The sequence below is a fragment of the Mirounga leonina genome, unplaced genomic scaffold (genome assembly GCF_011800145.1).
Source record: "Mirounga leonina isolate KUSES-001 unplaced genomic scaffold, KU_Mleo_1.0 Mir_115, whole genome shotgun sequence".
NCBI lineage: Eukaryota > Metazoa > Chordata > Mammalia > Carnivora > Phocidae > Mirounga > Mirounga leonina.
In genome coordinates, this window is record NW_023270268.1 from 45,528,246 (window position 1) to 45,546,822 (window position 18,577).

General features: G+C 39.9%; 2 protein-coding genes across 2 annotated transcripts in view; one reads left to right on the plus strand and one right to left on the minus strand.

Annotated features, from left to right (window-relative positions):
* Positions 1-17,108, minus strand: part of P2RY14 (purinergic receptor P2Y14) — a 49,307-nt gene extending 32,199 nt beyond the window's left edge. Inside the window, exon 1 of the mRNA XM_034997079.1 lies at positions 16,999-17,108. The gene's annotated coding sequence lies outside the window, so the exon portion shown is untranslated. The remainder of the gene's footprint in view (positions 1-16,998) is intronic.
* Positions 1-18,577, plus strand: part of MED12L (mediator complex subunit 12L) — a 317,050-nt gene that overhangs the window by 153,862 nt on the left and 144,611 nt on the right. The gene's annotated exons all lie outside the window — the stretch shown is intronic.

The window sequence follows — 18,577 nt, forward strand, 5'->3', positions numbered from 1 at the left end:
AATTTTCTATTTTTTGGCCAACTACAGCGTTCAGCTAACTGCCAGGCATGTAGTGGGTCCTCACTATATTGAGATGGATGTGGCTGGGGAGGTCATTGGCAGGGCTGGGGTAGCAGAGTAGGAGTGTGTTTCAGTCGTAAAAAGAATGAGGGCTATTCAAATTTAATGGATATGGTGTTTGAACATGGAAAGAGGAGCCAAAAGGTCATCTTATCTAAAATAAACTTATGTTCACCTCTTACTTACTTCTTCACCCAGCTCTAAAAATACCTTTTCTAAAACTAGCTTTTAATGACTATTTACCTAAGTACAACTCAATATTGACCAGCTTTGTTCCATGATGATCACTGCCCTGAGTATATAGGGGTTAGGACCTATTCTTAAAAAAGTAATAAACTCCTTATTTGTGTAAATGACTGTAGGCATTTTCCCCCTATTCAGATTACCATCTCTGTTGTGGTTGTACACACTAAATTATACTTAAAGCTAAGACATCTACAGCATACTCAGCCTGGCATTTATCCTGAGGGCAACACATCCATGATGCTGGCCTTCTGCTATTCATCTCTGCAGACTGAGGTCTTTGAGGTGATGGAAGTGTTTCGGCCCTTTCATTCTGTGTGTTTCAGGTCAAGCATGGCCTGGTGATCCCTATGTGTTTAATGACTGCATGTCATTGTCTTTGATTCTTTTAGGGGGAGCATCTAGATCTTCGGAGCCATGTTTGTTTATGCATTTAATTCTGAAATGAGAGAGGTGGAATTTTCTAAACTACGTTATAGTTTTTCTCATCCTCATTTGAAAATACATATGTACAATAAGAAAGATTAAGGAGATATTTTGCATGGATGAATGTTGAAGAGACACAAAAAAAGGTGGAGGTGGTAGCGATGATGGTAGTATATTGGCAGCCACAGTTTTATATGAATATCAAAACCAGTTTCTAATCTACCTAATTGGATATAAGGAATTTGATGAATACTTGCCAAATTGAATTAAAATGATAGTCAAGCATAGCTTACCTACAGATGTGAGGTGGGAGGGTTGGTGATGAGGAAGCCAAACTGAATGGCTACTACTTGTTAGGCAACTCACTGGGATATAATGGAGAAATGGCCATTAGTTTTCTTATATGACTTCTGTTAGGTTGGTTGCTTACCCTTAGGAGAAAGCCCAAATGCCTACATAATTCCTTAAATTTTACTGGTTCTTAAGGTGTGATTCCTGGACCTTGACCAGCAGCATCAGCATTATCTGGGAACTCACTAGAAATGGAAATTCTCAGGAATGACCCCAGACTCCCACCCCTTAAAGCCCAGGATATATGTGTTAGCAGGCATGGTAAAGTTTGAGAATCACTAGTAAACCAACAATTTGTAGCAGCTTGAGGTTATGAAGACCTTTCATAATTTGCTGAAAGCCCAAATGTACAAACACATTTTGTACAATAGTGGGAGATTGGGATATCCTTGATTAAGTACTCTGATATAAACTAAGTATTTTAATTTTCAGAATATATCCTACTAGAATTATTAGTTTCTAAGTCCTACAACAGTGATTGTTTTGTTTTGAGAATTTAATGATAATTTGTCTGCAGTAGCATGTGTAAACTTGGTCTGTGGTTTGCCTTTAGTTTTCTTCATGGAAATGTCACACCCTGAAGTTTCCAGACATCAGTCCTGGGCTCTTTGGTGAATGCCTCCATGGTACCTGCAGGGCAGTCCTGACACCTGCTTGCTCAGCCAGAGACTTGATGTGGTAGAGGTTCTGATAGTCCCCCACCCAGTCAGAAGCGTAGGAAGGGAATTTAGGAAGACTAATTCTTCAAGTTGTTTGCTTTAAACAACTTAATTAAAAAAAAAATTATTAAGGCTTGCAGAGGCAAATCAGAAAATATAGAAAAGTGAAAAAAAGATCATTGAGAAATTTATCCTTGGGTAACCGGTTATTTTGTTGTAAATGGTAAAATAAGAGGAAAAGAAGGGTCACTTGGTGACTCTAACACAAGAAGGGAGTTTATGTCTCCTGCTATGTACTATGATGATAATAGTAGCAATACTAATAATAACATTCACTGAGTTTTTGTAACATGCCAGATACTCTTCTATATTCCTTATTTATATTAACTCATTAAAATCTGGTTAACTAGTGTATGAAGTAAGTCCTGTTAATGTACCCTAATAAAACAAGGACAGTGAGGCACAGAGTGGTTAAGCATTGTACCCAAGGTCACACAGCTGGTAAGGATTTAAGTTGCAGCAGGAGGATGCCATAGTTTTTGGTCTGAAACATGTCCCTTCTACTGGTCCTCTGGAATGATCAGAAAACACTGCTGTGATTATTAATGGGTGATGGTGGTGGTGGTGGTGGTGGAGAGGAGACCCATGCATTAATGGGTTGAGTTGAGGGATGAGGAGTTGGGCATTTTTGCCAGGTCAAGTGGGCACAGAGATGGATCTGTAATGCCGGAGTGTGTACAGGTCCTAGGCTTTTAGGACAACCCTGTCACCTTTTAGTGATCTGGCTGGCTAATCATCAGCTTCACCTGGAAATCCCTCCCATTCTGTTGTCATCAACGTGTGGAGCTGCTGAAAGAATGCCTGCTGGTTGGAACCTTCCCAGTGTGCCTTGAAATGATGGGCATCTGTTTAATATTAAACAGGACATTCTCTTGGGGCTCTTGGGTGGCTCAGTTGGTTGAGTGTCCAACTCTTGATTTTGGCTCAGGTCATGATCTCAGGGTGGTCAGATCGAGCCTTGCATTGGGCTCTGCGCTCAGTGGGGAGTCTGCTTGAGTTTCTTTCCCTCAGTGCCCCTCGTGCCGCCACCCCCCCCCCCGAGTGCTCTCTCTCAAATAATTTTTTTTAAGTAAATATTGCATTCTCTGTGAACATTCACAAACAGCTTGAACCTGAAGGAAATGTATGAGGTGGCCTTCACAATTTGCTATAGTGAGGGCCAACAGAATCATTACCAGTCACTGAGCCTTTAAATAATACTTGTTTGTAAAGTTGCCGTGTACTTTGATCTTGAGTTTAATGCCAGTTTGGGTGATACTGACTTTTCAAAATGTCATGAACTTCGCATGTTTCATCATTTATTTGATTTTCCGTAAAACTATTTCCCAGAACACTAAGTGGAATTTTTTTTTAATGTCATTTGAAAGAGAAAATCCAAGAGTGAATTGATTTAATACACCCAGTGAATAAGGACTCATTTCTGAGAGAAATAATATAGAGACAAAGATTGTGAACCATGGAGTAGAAATTCCTGCATCAAATCTGGCGTCCCCCACTTACCAGCTGAGCCTGGCTAAAATACTAACTCATTTATTAAATGAGACTAAATCTCTGTAACCCATAGGATTATTGTGAGAATTCAGGGAGGTATAACACTCTCAAAGCAGTAGTGCAGTGCCTAACATGTGGAAAGCACTCAATGAATGTTAGTAATTATTAGATACTATAAAGGCAGGTCACTAGGGACAGAAGTTGAGATCTCTTACCACTGCTCCCAACCCCTACCCACTCCAGTATATCTAGGTGACTTCTCCATGTCAGTTTTTAAAGCTCTACCTTTTTCTTTTGAATAGTTGCACACCACCCTATTGATGGAAAGAATCATGTAGTAACCATTTCCCGATTGGTGGATGTTTGTATTATTTCATATTTTCCTCGTGATTATAAACATCTCATAGCTAATTTCCTCGCTCCCTCCTTCTTTCCCCTCAGAACTTTGAAGGTTGTGTTTTGAGGTTGGTTTTCAGTTCCACTGCTATAATTGTTTCTGTTATTTTGCTCACATTTGTTTGGTGGGGTATCAGGGAGGGTTTGGGCTCACTTGGTGTAAAATTAAATAATTATTGCACACGCTGTCCTACGTTTTAAAAAACTCAACTCTTCTTGAGGGTAGGAGGGGGTGTGTTTTAGCAGAGAAGAAAGAGGAAGCCTTCTAAGCACTCTTACTAAAAACTCCTTATGGCTGGTGTCTCAAAAATTCAAACCTAAACTCATTAGTTGGTATGTAATTGTATAAAGTGCTCATAACCCAGTATGGAGTTTTCTCATTTATATTCAGTGGAATGCCTTTTCCCTGAAATTGTTCCTGCTCAAATTGCCATTTAATTTATGTGTTTTAAAAACTTCTCTCCATTCATAATCAGTGCTGGGAAGCAGGAGTCTCTTACATGGCCTTCTGACGCCACACCCCTCTCCCCGTACCACCCCCATGACCTCTTCTCCAGCCAAGTGCAAGAGGGACCTCTGAAAACACAAGTTGTGTCTTGGTGCTCCTTTGCTCAAACCACCCAAGGAAGTGGGGTGAAAGAGTACTTCCTATCACACAGTAAAATCCAGGCTTTGATCGTGGCCTGAGTGGGCCTCTGTTATCTGGCTGACACCTGCCCTGCACCTCTTCCTTGACTGTACCTCCTGGGTTCCCTGCCTCCTCCTCTTGCAGCTGCACTGGTCTTCTTGCTGTTGCTGGTCCTCCTCCAACATGTCAACCCATCTTGTAGGCTTATTATAAGTCTTTTGGCTTATTTTTCAGAGCACCGACATGTAGTTTCTGAGAAATTTTCAAAAAGCCAAAAAAGTACCATGAATTGATTTCTTGCCTTTGAGCATCACTATTTTCTATTTTTAAATTGCATTTTTGTATTTCTATCTTCTATCATGAAAGCACTTTGAGTCTTCATTGTCATCTCAAATGCCCACTTGCAGATTATTCCCTTCTGTGATCCTAATCTGCCTCCAAATCCGTGATGGCAGTTGTACCGTATGTCCAGGGATCCCCCTCCCAAGGAAAGTAGGATGTGTACAGCTGGCTCACCATAAGAACATCACTGTATGGGGGCGCCTGGGTGGCTCAGTCGTTAAGCGTCTGCCTTCAGCTCAGGTCATGATCCCAGAGTCCTGGGATCGAGCCCCGCATCGGGCTCCCTGCTCAGCGGGAAGCCTGCTTCTCCCTCTCCCACTCCCCCCCTGCTTGTGTTCCCTCTCTCACTGTGTCTTTCTCTGTCAAATAAATAAATAAAATCTTTAAAAAAAAAAAAAAAAAAGAACATCACTGTATGAGGAGAGTTGTGGGCAATGGTTTCAAACTTCTTCCTGGCTGTCTTCTGGGCGGGGCTCCAGGGCTCTCCAGGGGAGTGTTTTAGGGAGGCTGATGGAATAGTCTCCCCTCAGCCTCATCAAGGCCATTTCTGCTTCTGTGTCGGATGCATTAATGTTCCCTCTAAGGTTTTGTTTGACTAGAGGTTCCTCCTGACAAATAACAGTCATAACAACTCTGATTGGGAGGGGCTTCTGACCTTTCCAGGGAATTAGGGGAGGGGTTGGAACAGGGCCTCGTGTCTCGGAGAATTGAGGGTGGCAGGCAAAGGCAAGAGCATCTGTCCTGGATGAATCTGACTACTTCTGGCCCAAGGGGACATTTGATGGCCTGTGCCTTGAACTTCATTACTGGAGTTTCAGAGCCCCTGACATAGGTTCTCTGTGGCAACGTACACAGGTGCCTTCGGCTTTGATGCCGTCTTACTTTGCCCTCTTCCAGTTCCTCCTTTCTCCTTAGTGCTTCTGTTTGTGGTACAACGCAGCTGTGGAAACTTAAGGCTAATGGCAGCTCCTGGCACAGTGAGTTTGGGAGTGCCTCATCTGGTTTCTCCTACATAATTAGACTTCTCTTCAGGGTCTCAACTTTTGAGGCACGCAAAGGCCTCTGTTAAAACGAGAATATGAACTTACCAAAGGTAAAATGCAGACAAATTTGTGAATGTGTCCAGAATCACAAACAGAAGTAACTTTTAGGCTCATATTCACATTACCATCCCAAACGGAAAGCAGTTTGTTGTTGAGTGAATGAACTTAACATTAAACGCGGTTTGCCTAGATTTTAGACATTATTAAAATCATATTTGCACAAATACAGTCGTATAATAGTAGAGTCCTTTTTTGGGTCGTTATATTTTTTGACTTTCACGTTAGCTTAGCTGTATGAGATGGGGGTGGGGGAGGGTGCTGCATGTTATTTTCTTTGCATATTCTCTTAGGTTCTAGCACCTTGAAGATGTTAAGTAAATGAAGGAGTGCATGAGTAAGTGATCCAAACAAATCAGTGTAAAGGAACGCCAGCCCTAGGAGAAAAGCTTTGGGACTTGGTGGCTTAGCACAGGGAAAACATAAAGCATGTATGCAGGGAGAGTTGGCTGCTTGTTAGGAAGAAAGTCAAGAGTGAGAAGGAAGAAACTGCTGTAGACAATCTGTGAACGAAAAGCTGTCTCCTCCGAGGGAGGAAGTGGTGTGCTCAGTCCTCAAGTGCCTCAGGGTTCTGTAACTTCTATAAACTCCCTCCTGGCTCGGGAGGCTCGAAGGCTGTGCAGTCGCTCACGTGGTGCTCTCAGTGTGATTTAAAATGGATTTTAGGGAAAATTAAGGTTTACTTCATAGCCAGCATAAATGAATTATATCAGTGCTGTAAAGTACTAGAGAACTTTTCTAATTAAATATGGTCTGGGCAGCTCATTCTAGAGTGTGGTCCCTGAAGGTCCCTGAATGTTAGAGTTTCTTACATTCTTTAAATGAAAAGTTTATTTTGACTGTTATTGGAACCATTAACTAAACACTTCATGGAATATATGGCTTAAGACAATATTCCTTACTGGGAGGATGTTTGTTTGTTTGTTTTTGTTTTTGCTGCTATTTTGCTGTTATTCTTTCTGACCTTCGGCTGTGGAATGAATTCTACATTTAGGAAGGCATAAAAGTAATGGAGTGCTATTAGGGGAAAGGTGATAATTGAAATACTTGTTGAGAAAGAGAATTTAAATGCATAACTTCAGCACATGCAAGTAGCTAGACATGAAAACTCCTTTTCTGTTCAAAAAGAAACAATAACGAGGTTTATGTGGTTTCTTTTCTTCTGTTTCACCCTAAATTCTAAGCAACTATTGTTGATAGTTTTCTAAGCAATGTTAGCTTGCCAAGCTTGGGCAGTCATTAAAAATAGAGGACGTGCAAGCTATAAATGAGTGCCTCGGCTCTTGTGTAGATGCACGGAGTTTTCCTGTGGCAGTTCCTCAGTTGTAGTGTGGAAACTTCAGCGCTAAGGCAGGTGATAAGAAATGAGACTTGCTAAACGGTGAGTGTGTTTGCGCTCATATTACCAAGAAAGCAACTGCCATAATACAGCTCTTCAGAGTAGTCTCTTCATTTCTTAGCGTGTAGAATGTTTTCTTGACTGCAATGCTAAGTACTTACAAAACGCTCTGTGATCCTAGTTAATTTGTTAATTTCTCCAATCCCTAATAAATGGAAAAGAACTCTTCTTAATCTTGTGTTTTCTTAGTAAGTCTCAAGGCAATAGCTTGAAATGCTTTATTTTAAGTTGCATTAGGTAATAGTCTTTGTCTGAAGAGCAGGAATAATTCTCTTTATGTTTTGAGTTGACATGTTTTCTAGAAGAAATGTTAGTAAAACGTTTTTAAAAGTCGTCTGAGCCTTACAAAATGTGTATGTTTTACGCTATAGAGAAAATATGTTCCCCGAGAGTAATATTTTTGACATTTATTACTCCTTTTAAAGTCAGTTTTCGACAGAGCTGCTGGGAATCACTTGACTGGTTTTATGGAGCCTGATTCATTAAAGAGAATTCAGTCTATAGTAATGACATGGTATTTGTTCTAATGTATATTCAAAGAGGGAGAAAATACCGTAAGCGAACTATTCTCTGTTTTCTGTGCTGGGTTAAACTGCTGTTCATAAAGAAATGGGAACTTTGGATTATCCCTGCCCTAGTCAAAAGCTTATCATAAGGCAGGGCCAGACAATCACTTTCAAATGGATATTCTGTGTTGTTCTATTGGGTCACAATTCCTATTAGTAGGTTTTCTATCCCGGATGTCCCTGAGGCTAAGCATAGGCCTTTATAACAGGCTTTCAAAATACATTTCTCTTAACCTCTGGGGGTATTTATAAATGAGTCAGCAATGTTTTTAGATCACTTCCTCTTTTTTTTTTTTTTTAAAGATTTTATTTATTTATTTGAGAGAGAGAGAGAGAGACAGAGAAACAGCATGAGAGGGGATAGGGTCAGAGGGAGAAGCAGGCTCCCCGCTGAGCCGGGAGCCCGATGTGGGACTCGATCCCAGGACTCCGGGATCATGACCTGAGCCGAAGGCAGTCGCTTAACCAACTGAGCCACCCAGGCGCCCTAGATCACTTCCTCTTTGCAGAGATCTATTACCAGATGAAATAAGGACTCAAAGAAGTAATTCAAGATGGATTATATATCTAAATGTAAAACTGAAACCCTACAGCTTCTAGAGGAAAACAGAATATGCTAGCTCACAACCTTGGATAGCCAGTGATTTATTAGGATACAAAATACACTAACCATAAAATAGAAGGTTAATAAATTGTACCTTACCAAAATTTAAAACTTCCATTTTTCATTAGATACCATTAAGAAAATGAAAGGTAAGCCACAGATTGGGGAGAAAAATTCACAATACGTACCTCTGTTAAAGGACTCAGCCTATTTAAAGAATTTTCATAACTTAATTAAAAAAAATAGCCAAAAGACTTGAAGAAGCAATTCACAAAAGAAGATATTTGACCAGGCAACACGTGAAAAGATGTTCAGCATTGCGAATCATCAGGGAAATGCAAATTGAAAATGATGAGATAATACTTCACATCCATTAGAATGGCAAAAAAAAAAAAAAGGAACCCCCCCACCCCACCCAGAACTCCCACAACAACAAAAAAACCACAGATACCAAGACAATACTAACCATTTACAAGGAAATGGAACAATTGGTACTTCCATAATTTTTAGTTGGAGGGGAAAATAGAAAATCTGCTTTGGAAAGCAGTTTGGTAACTTGTAATCAAATTAACTTACAGCTAATGAGGTAGTAATTTAATTCCTTAGCTGTTTAGCTAAGAGAAATGAAAGCATATGTCCCTAAAAAGACTTTTACTAGAATGTTCATAGCAACTCTATTCATAAGGGGCAAAAATTCGGAATGACCCCAGTGTTCATCAAAAGATTAAAATGAGTAAGGAAATTGTGGTATACTTCTACAATACCACTTAGTGATCAAGAGGAATGATAATATGACAACAATATGATCTCAATAATCTCAAAATGTGAGATTGAGCAAAAGAAGTCAGGCACAAAAGGGGTATGTAATGTGTGATTCTATTTAAATACAATTCTACTACAGGTAAAAAGTACATTCTAGTGAAAGAAATGGGGAAAGGGGACACCTGTGAGTGGAAAGGAGTATAAGGGAACTTTTGCAATGGAAATATAATAATTGGGGTAGTGTTTACTCGGTGTCAAAACTCAATGAATTTATGTTTCAAATCTGCTTTCTATTTTATCCTAAGTAGTTTACACTTCAACCTAAATTAAGTGGGGGAAAAAATTGAAGGTGTAAAACTTGCACTTAGAGCAGTAAGGCTGTTGAACGCATGCTGTAAACTATGTGTAAATGGTGTAGAGTATTGGAAAGATGGCAGGGAGTATGCACCACAGGAGCTCTCTGAAAAAGGTCAAACAGGAAAGCCTTTGTGGGCAAGAGATGGTTTATGTTGTGTTTTGAAGATGGAAATTGATAAAGGTAGAGATTGGTCATTGGAGGGAAAATAATTCCAAATAGGATCAAGATCTCTGGTCAAGGGATCAAGACAAGAATAAAGGAAGACATATTTAGGGGTCAATAAACATATTAATTGAAGTTGTTTCCCTACTCAGTATATCCTTTCCCACCCCTCTATTGGTGTCATTTTCCTTTTTCAAGACTTGGCCTAATTTTGTTTCTTCAGTCCACCAGATGCTTCAGTATAGTGCTCTTTCCTTTTTCTGAGCTCCTATTTTAACTCCACAGTGTAGCACATCATTTTTCCCAGATTATAGTCTACATGTTAAGTGGGTATCTTCTTTGGAATTATTTCCTGAGGGAAGGTAGCTTTTCTTCCACTGCCCCAAGTGAAATGCTGAGTCGACAATCAAATGCTGGTTAAGGTTCTTTGGATGGAGGTTTGATAGATGTGTAAGAGAGGACGTCGGCTGGAATGTAGATTTGCTACATTTGTGTATGCTGTAGGTTTTTATATATATGAGTGGCTGTAGTTTTTGATTGTCAACTATATATCAGGTATTAACTACAATAGTTCTTCTTAGATAGGTATTTTAACTGTTTTTACAGAAAAGTAAAACTGAGCAAGCAGAGGTTATGTGGCAAGCTAGAATTCGAATGTGTCCCTTTGGCTTCCACTTTCTTGCAGTCATCAAACCAGTGTACTGTGTTACTCAGAAATAAGATGATGGCGATGACATCAGTAAACACTGATTGTACTCTGATGTCATGATAGTCCTTGTTTGGGTACTTTATGAAAAGTAATTTAACTTCCATGATCAGTGAGGGAAATGAGTCATAGAGGCATTGAATAACTTTATCAGGGTGTTATGAGAGTAAGTGGTGTGGAGTTAAGATTTGAAACCATGTAGTTTGATTCCAGAATGCTGCTCTTTGCTATTTATTATTATGCTGTATTCCTTAGCTTTGTAGATTTGAGGACTGGCTGTCTCCCTTAGTGAAAGCATGGCGTGCACCTTTTCTTAGGCAGGGTAGGAGTGGCTTTAGATAAAAACTAGTAAGGCAGAATGTTGTTTCCATGGTATACTTAGTTTGTTAAGATCCTCCTTACCGCCATCCATCCACTCAACATTTGTTGGCAAACTTCACTGTGTTATTTCCTTGCTAGGCTAAGACAGACTCCATTCTTTTGAAGGCTTAAGAATGTAGGTCTATTGCTTGGCTCCCAACTGAGTCTAGAGTTGAGATCCCAACAGACCCTCCAGAGAGACCTTTTCATCGTAGCTCATGTGCATGGTTATCAGGCTTATCTCCTCCCAGGAGCCCTGTAAGAGGGTTTACAAGGACCTGCTGGGAAAGTACATGCTGTGTTCTGGCATCCCCAACTCCAAGACCATTGCCTGCAGCAGTGACTCGGGGACCTGTGCAGAGGTCCCTCTGCAAGGCCTGGCGTTCTAGGGAACTTTCCTTTATGACCAGTCCAATGACCCAGGTGTGTGTACCTGAGTCTGCAAGTATATCGGCTGGATAAATGAGACCATGAGAAAGTGTCATCGCTGATCTCTGCATACCTCCCATCTCTCCATCCATATGCACTGAACAAGAAATTCATAGAAATAAGGACATGATGAACTATAGTCATATTAGACTTTACCTTTCCTCAGAGATATATTAAAACCCCAGCAATATGCCATGTGTGTAAACCAGTCAAACTAGCAAAGACCTAATACGAACCATGAAACACAAAAACCTCCATGCTGATAAAGATGCAGTGAGACCATCACTCTCAACTAGTGAAACTGTAAATTGTGCAGTTAAAAAAAAAAAATTATTTATTTATTTGAGAGAGAGAGAGAGAGAGAGAGAGAGAGAGAGAGAGAGAAGCAGACTCCCCGCCAAGCGTGGAGCCTGATGGAGGGCTTGATCCCATGACCCTGAGATCATGACCTGAACTGAAATCAAGAGTTGGATGTGTAACCGACTGAGCTACCCATGAGCCCCATGTGCAGTTTTTATGGAAGGCAGTTTGGTAAGGTGAATTGAGACCCTTATTTACTGCTGTTGACCCTGTGATTCAAGTTCAGGAAGATACTACTAAAAACAAACAAATACCCAAAGTGCAGAGCAAGGTTTGAATTCATCAATAGCAAAACAGTGGAAACACTGAATTAGTGGATTATTTAGGTAAATAATAGGCCTGTTTGGGACAAGGATATTAGGGAGCTGTTAAGGATAATAACTTTGCAGAATTCTTAGTGTTATGCAGGAATTTTGTGTTTGTGTTATGTGATGGAACATGAAAAAAGAAAGATACAAACATACGTATGTGGCTCTAGCTGTGTAAAATGAAATATTTACAGAACAAAATCTGAAAAGACATGTAAAAAAAAGCAATTATCTAGGTCTGGGTTTTTTATTTTGTGTTTTTTTTTTTTTTTTTTTCTTCACATGGCTTCTCAAGTATTTAAAAATTCTCATGCTACTTGAAATAAACTAAGAAACTAGACATGACTGGCAGTCTGCTAATGTTATGGTTTATGAAGGAAAATTAGACCCATACTCAGAAAAAAAAAGGTCTTGCCACAACCCCAAAGGATTAGGCAGTAAGTGTACATTAAGTATTTTAAATTAAAATGAGGTATTTAAGGGGAGATCTCCTTTTCTGAAAATGATTCTGACTTTGTCCCCCTTTTTTGTTGTTGTTAACCAACTACCTGTCTCAGTGTCATGGTAAAAGGGCCTGCTGCTATGTTCAGACCCTTCATAGATTCAGTGATAACAAGACAGCTAATCTTACATTTTAGGTTTTCTTTTCATCTCAGAACATATCCTTTCTCTTCCTTTTTTCACTTCTATAAAAATGGTGTGTGCAGAGATGTTTGGAGTAGGAAAGAGGCAGTGAGATCCTTGTGCAGAAACACGGGTAGGCAGTTTCAGGGCCAGGAAAAAGAATATTAAATGTTACGTCTGACTCCTAGGATATTTAACAGAATTTTGTATTGTTTTCCATATCCTGTTTTTTCATCAGTACACGTAGGGCTATCAGCTTCTAGAAACAAGGTTAGGTCAGGGATTCAGATCAAGTTCATAAATGTTGTTTGGCTTCTGATGAGATTAGGTCCTTTTCAGATCTCTATAAAGAAAATCAAAATATATCTATTACATTAAAGTATGCCCAAAGATTGTTGTCCTAACTGAATAAGTATCCTTTCTTCAGAGAAAGAATTGAAGGTCTCAAGGCTTGTCCTTGTGCCTATTAGAATGTAAGCCTCAGGAGGTCAGGGAGTATTCTGCCTGCAGAGTTACCCCTAGCATCTAGTATCACGGGGGGCACATGGTTAGGAATCAGTGTTTACTGAATGAATGACTGACTGAAATTTGTCTAGAGTGAGAAGATTTCATTTACCCTCTGTAGCAGGATGGAAACATTCCTTAGATGAAGCCCTTGGTGAACTTCTCTACCAACCATTAACCTTAGGGCTGAACTCACTGGGAAGATCCTGTAAGCAGTGGGTGAATCCTACTTTCTGGCCAGGTATCTCTCCCACAATAAGAGAAACCTTGACATGTTGCAGGTCTTCTTGGTGTGAATTGTCACTATAGTCCAGTGACATGATAAAAATAAGTATGTGTCATCCTGGAAAATTGAGAATCAGATTCTTTGTCCAAGTGACCACACCAAAGTACACAATCTCCTTTGGGTCAAGCCTGAGCAGCCAAATAGCTGATCTTTTTCTCTTTGAGATCTTGACTTTAACAACAGATGTTATGTAATTGAATAGAAGCCACCACTCCTCTATGATTATTTTCTCATCTGAGATCTGAAGGGTCAGAACATGGTGTCTGAGGCCTTTGATGTTTTCAGAAACAACAGATGGAAGACTTCAGAGTTGAATTAAAAAAGAGCGAGCAATTTAATTTAGGCTGTGTGAAGACAAAGGATTTCAAAGGAATCAAAAAGTGATCAGATCCAAAAGCATATGACCAACATTTTACTTTGCCTTTAAAGGAACAGTGGAGTGGGAAGCTTGGTGGTAAGCTTGGTTTTTCTGGGAATTAATATAGCTAAGTTATTACTATAAAAATAAGGCTAGTAAATTACCTAGTAGGCTTATACTTTTCAAGCATGCTAGTTGGGAGAAGAAAACTCCCTGGAGAGGAGCCAGAATATTTAGTTAAAAGGATTTTAAAGATACGATGGAGGAGACTTGATCCCATACACTACTCAGGAAGCTTCGTGTTTTATATGGTGTTGGTGGGTAATTTTTTTGTAAATGTAGGATACCTCTACTGAAATTGGTTTCTCTAGCTTTGTCCGCTTGACTTTTATGAGGCAATGCATTTTTCAGCATTCAGGGACACTGTGGGTTTAGTAGTAGAATGTAGCAGCAGATTTGAAGCTAATTTGAAATCCCAAGTAGTAAATAGAGCCCGACCAATGATTCCCCTTTGTAGTATTTAATCTGAAATGTAAGGATGACCATATAATTTATTGTCCAAACCAGGACCCTTCCGAAATAGGAAGTAGGGGTGGGGTAATATTTAAAATTATGCCCGACCCTGTCCCAGGATGTACGGTCATTTTACCCAGTGGAATTCAAAGTTGAATGTGCAGCAAATCACCTAGAGGGCTTGTTAAAACACAGATTGCCAACCTCCACTCCCAAAGTTTCATAATTCAGTAGTTCTGGGGTCAAAAATTTGCAGGTCTAACAATTTCACTGGTGATGTTAATGCATCTTGTCTGGGGACTACACTTTATGAACCACTGCTCTACCTAAAAAGGCTTGGCACTTTTATGCCGATGATGTAATTTTCATTTGAAAGAAATTCTCCTTATTGTCCAGTAGTCCTCTATTCAAGAGCCTTCTGCAAGTAAGGGTACCCATAAGGAGGATGGCAGAATAAGCTTGTGTTGGCTTCAACCTCTTATCTCTGGACTGATGTGTTCTTGGTATTCCAGAGAGTGTTCATGCTGGGAAGTTGAGACAGCTCACTTGATACCAACCTAACTTTCAAGGCAGTGCTGAAACCAGATGAGATAAAGGTGATTTCTGGATTCTTATCATAGAGACAGAGGCTTAGGAAGCCTCAACACTCAAATTCACTCTAGAGGCAACAGTATTCCTTTGTCCAGAAGCATCTTTGATCTAATGGGAAATACCTTGACCCTGTTTTTTCCTTCCCTCCTCCTTCCCTCCCTCCCTCCTTTCCTTCCTCCCTCCCTTCCTTTTTAAATTTTTCTGGTCAAGAATAATGTCATGCGTAACTTTGTGGGGATAATATGGTGGTTTTGCTTTTTAAGCATTTATTCATTATTTTGCCCTATCATTAAATGGCTTAGACTGTAGACAGTGTTATTAGTAAGGCAAATATGAATGTGGGGTTCAGCTAGCTTCTCAAAGTAGGGACCCCCAGATAAGCAGCATCAGCTGGGAATTTTACATCAGGGAATGGGACTCAGGGAGCTTGGTGGCCCGACCTCTTAGAGGGTAGTTACTTAGTACCTTGCTGCCTAGTGTACGCATTAGCTATTTTAAAGTGGTCCCCTTCTTCCTCCCCCCAATTCTCCAGACTTTGAGAAACTTTCTTTTTCTATTGCTGCCTCTTCCCCCCAAGTTGTATTCTGTTTAAAGATGTAAGGCATAATTGTAATTTATGTTTCAAGTATAACTTGCCCCCTAATATATGTGCCTGATACTGGATGGAACATTCTTATAGCCAGAGAATTATAAATACTATCCTACAAATATATGATTGAGGATGAAAGTAGTTGAAGAGGATTTTAGGACCTGCCGATGGGGATTTGGTGGGGGAGGGTGGAAGGGGAGGGAGCAGGTGTGGCAATGATAAGGTTGGATTGATTCAAACTGTGGCCTCAGGAGCTGCCATGAATAGAGTACAAGTGCCTTCCATCTGCTCAGAGGGCTCAGGCTCATGGTGAGATCAGCTGGGTGGCATTGGCCAGGATAGTTACATCCTCTCTACCTGCTTCCTCAAGTGGAAAAGGGACAGTATAACATTTCAGCAAATAGTAATTCTTTCTCCATACCCTGTCTACTTCCCCTTATTGGGTTTTCATGCTCTGAGTATTTTGGTGTCCCCTCATTTCTTCCTTACCCACACTATAATAATGGACATGATAACTTTGAGTTTTTGTGTCTATTACCAGTTGTGTATGTGTGTGCATACTATCATATGTGTATTTATAATAGATTTTATTGAAGTATAAAATTTGTATGCTCAAAAGTCATAAAAATATTTTAGTATTTATGGTGAGTACATTATGTATTTTTTTAACTTATCAGTGATCTATGTTTTCTTTAGTGCTAAAAACTTTGTTTCATGTCTGTTTTAACAAGATGAATATGTAAAGTACAATATGTGTGAGGGGAATTTATTTTTTTACCAGTGTGAATTTTTTTTTTTTTTTAAGAGGTGGGGAGGGGCAGTGGGAGAGGATGAGAGAGAATCTTAAGCAGGCTCCATGGAGCCTGATGTGGGGCTCGATCTTACGATCCTGAGATCATGACCAGAGCCAAAATCAAGAATTGGATGCTTAACTGGCTGTGCCACCCAGGTGCACCCGCCCCCCCCACCCCCCAAGTGTGATTTTTTTGATTCATTTTCTCCATAGCATAAGGTGTACTTTCTTAAAAATATATTTCTGGACTAGATGAATTGCATGAGATTGGTTGAATATGCTCACAGTGTGGATCTGTGTTAAGTCCCCTGTGTGTAATTTGAAATTCATAATGTTTAAAGTATTTGAAATAATTTAGTTGATTAGTCATAGACCATAATAAGTAGCATATTAACTCAAATTTTTGCTATGCATAGGAGAGATGTTTTTGCAGCTTATAATTCTCTTTAAAGGCAAATAAATATCTTACTAGGTATTATGAGGGTTAAGTTATCCCAATAACAACAAAGATGAAAGCTTTTACCTATATATATATACATATAGGTAATAACTAAGCACATGTGCAACTGTAAACAAAAGCATTCACACTAACTTATAAATATTGCAATAATTGATTTTATAGTCTTTAGAGGCAATTTCGATACACACGAAAAAACAATGTTTGTCCTGGATAAACACCTTTTCGGCATTTTCTTTGATATCTCTTCTTCACAGATATATTGTAACAGCCACAATAGGAAATCCTAAGTAGTCATCAATGATAAAATTTCAGATTTGGATCCCAAACTCAGTGTGAGCAAATATAATCCCATAGCAACCAATTATAGTTCTCAAACAAAAAGTGACTTACTGAGAATGGGGATCATCCAGTGTTGCCAGGCACTGTTGCTGCCCAGCTCACAGATCCTTTCTGTTCTCTTACACCATTCACACATGCTCATGTGCCCTCACGGCAAAGCTGTCTCCTTACCTGCCTGTCGGCCCACGTCTGCAAATTAAACAGCATTCATTTCAGAATGTCTCCGTGTACGCTCCAGATTAAGACTGTTAGAGTTCCTGCTCGTCTTCAAGAACAGATGAAAATCAGGAACTTGACAGAAACCACAGAATAATCAGTCTCCTGTCACTGCTCAGTTGGTCTGTCAGAACTTACTCAAGGCTGGGAAATGGAAAGAGAGAGATGTTTGGATCTCTGTGGGTGTCAGCCTGGCCTCTGTGCTAGCTACTACTTTTCCTTTAGTGATCCAAAAAAAGCTTGGCTTCCGCCCTACCCCCCCACCCCTTGAAATTTTCTACTACTTTTTTTTTTTATTCTTATGTTAATCCCCATACATTACATTATTAGTTTTAGATGAAGTGTTCCACGATTCATTGTTTGTGCATAACACCCAGTGCTTCATGCAGAATGTGCCCTCAATACCCACCACCAGGCTAACCCATCCTCCCACCCCCCTCCCCTCTAGAACCCTCAGTTTTTTTTTCAGAGTCCATTGTCTCTCATGGTTCGTCTACCCCTCCGATTTCCCCCGCTTCATTCTTCCCCTCCCGCTACCTTCTTCTTCTTCTTTTTGTTTTTCTTAACATATATTGCATTATTTGTTTCAGAGGTACAGATCTGAGATTCAACAGTCTTGCACAATTCACAGCGCTTACCAGAGCACATACCCTCCCCAGTGTCTATCACCCAGTCACCCCCTCCCTCCCACCCCACCCCCCACTCCAACAACACTCAGTTTGTTTCCTGAGATTAAGAATTCCTAATATCAGTGAGATCATATGATACATGTCTTTCTCTGATTGACTTACATCGCTTAGCATAATACCCTCCAGTTCCATCCACGTTGTTGCAAATGGCAAGATCTCATTCCTTTTGATTGCTGCATAATATTCCATTGTATATATATACCACATCTTCTTTATCCATTCATCTGTCGATGGACATCTTGGCTCTACTTTTTCAACATCACCACATCATTTGGCAAATGAACAGCCAGGCAACAATCTAAAGAGGTTTTCTCTGTAAACTTGTAAACTCCGCATCAACTTGTGAAGGTACAAGGTGGAGAATGGACAGGGAGCAAGTGAGGCAGGTAAGACGTGGTTCTGTCTGAAAGCCCCTTCCAGGAGGAAACAGTCAGCGGCCGCCCAGGGTAACGCACTATTCACAAATAGGTGGGAATTGGGGCTGCCTGGAAATGCAGAATTAGCATTTGAGTAAATAAGCATTTTGACATCAGCAGCCACATCTGTTAGATAAGAGGTGCTGCTATTGTCCCTTTTTTTCCACATTAACTTTTCCATATTTGAGTATTACAAATAGATTGTGAGTAGTACTTCCGTTAAACTCATCATTTGTTCACCGTTTGCTTAGTTGATGCTGCTTACGTTACTGTTTTAAAAGAAAGAGGCAGGAGCCTCTTATTTAGTTGACATTATATTGTATAGTTTGTCATGTCCTGAAGAGTGTTCCAGTATCTCTTCTAGGGAGTAAGAGTGTGCAGTTAGATTTGGAAACATCAGAATTGGGCTACAAATGCCGTGTCAAAGTG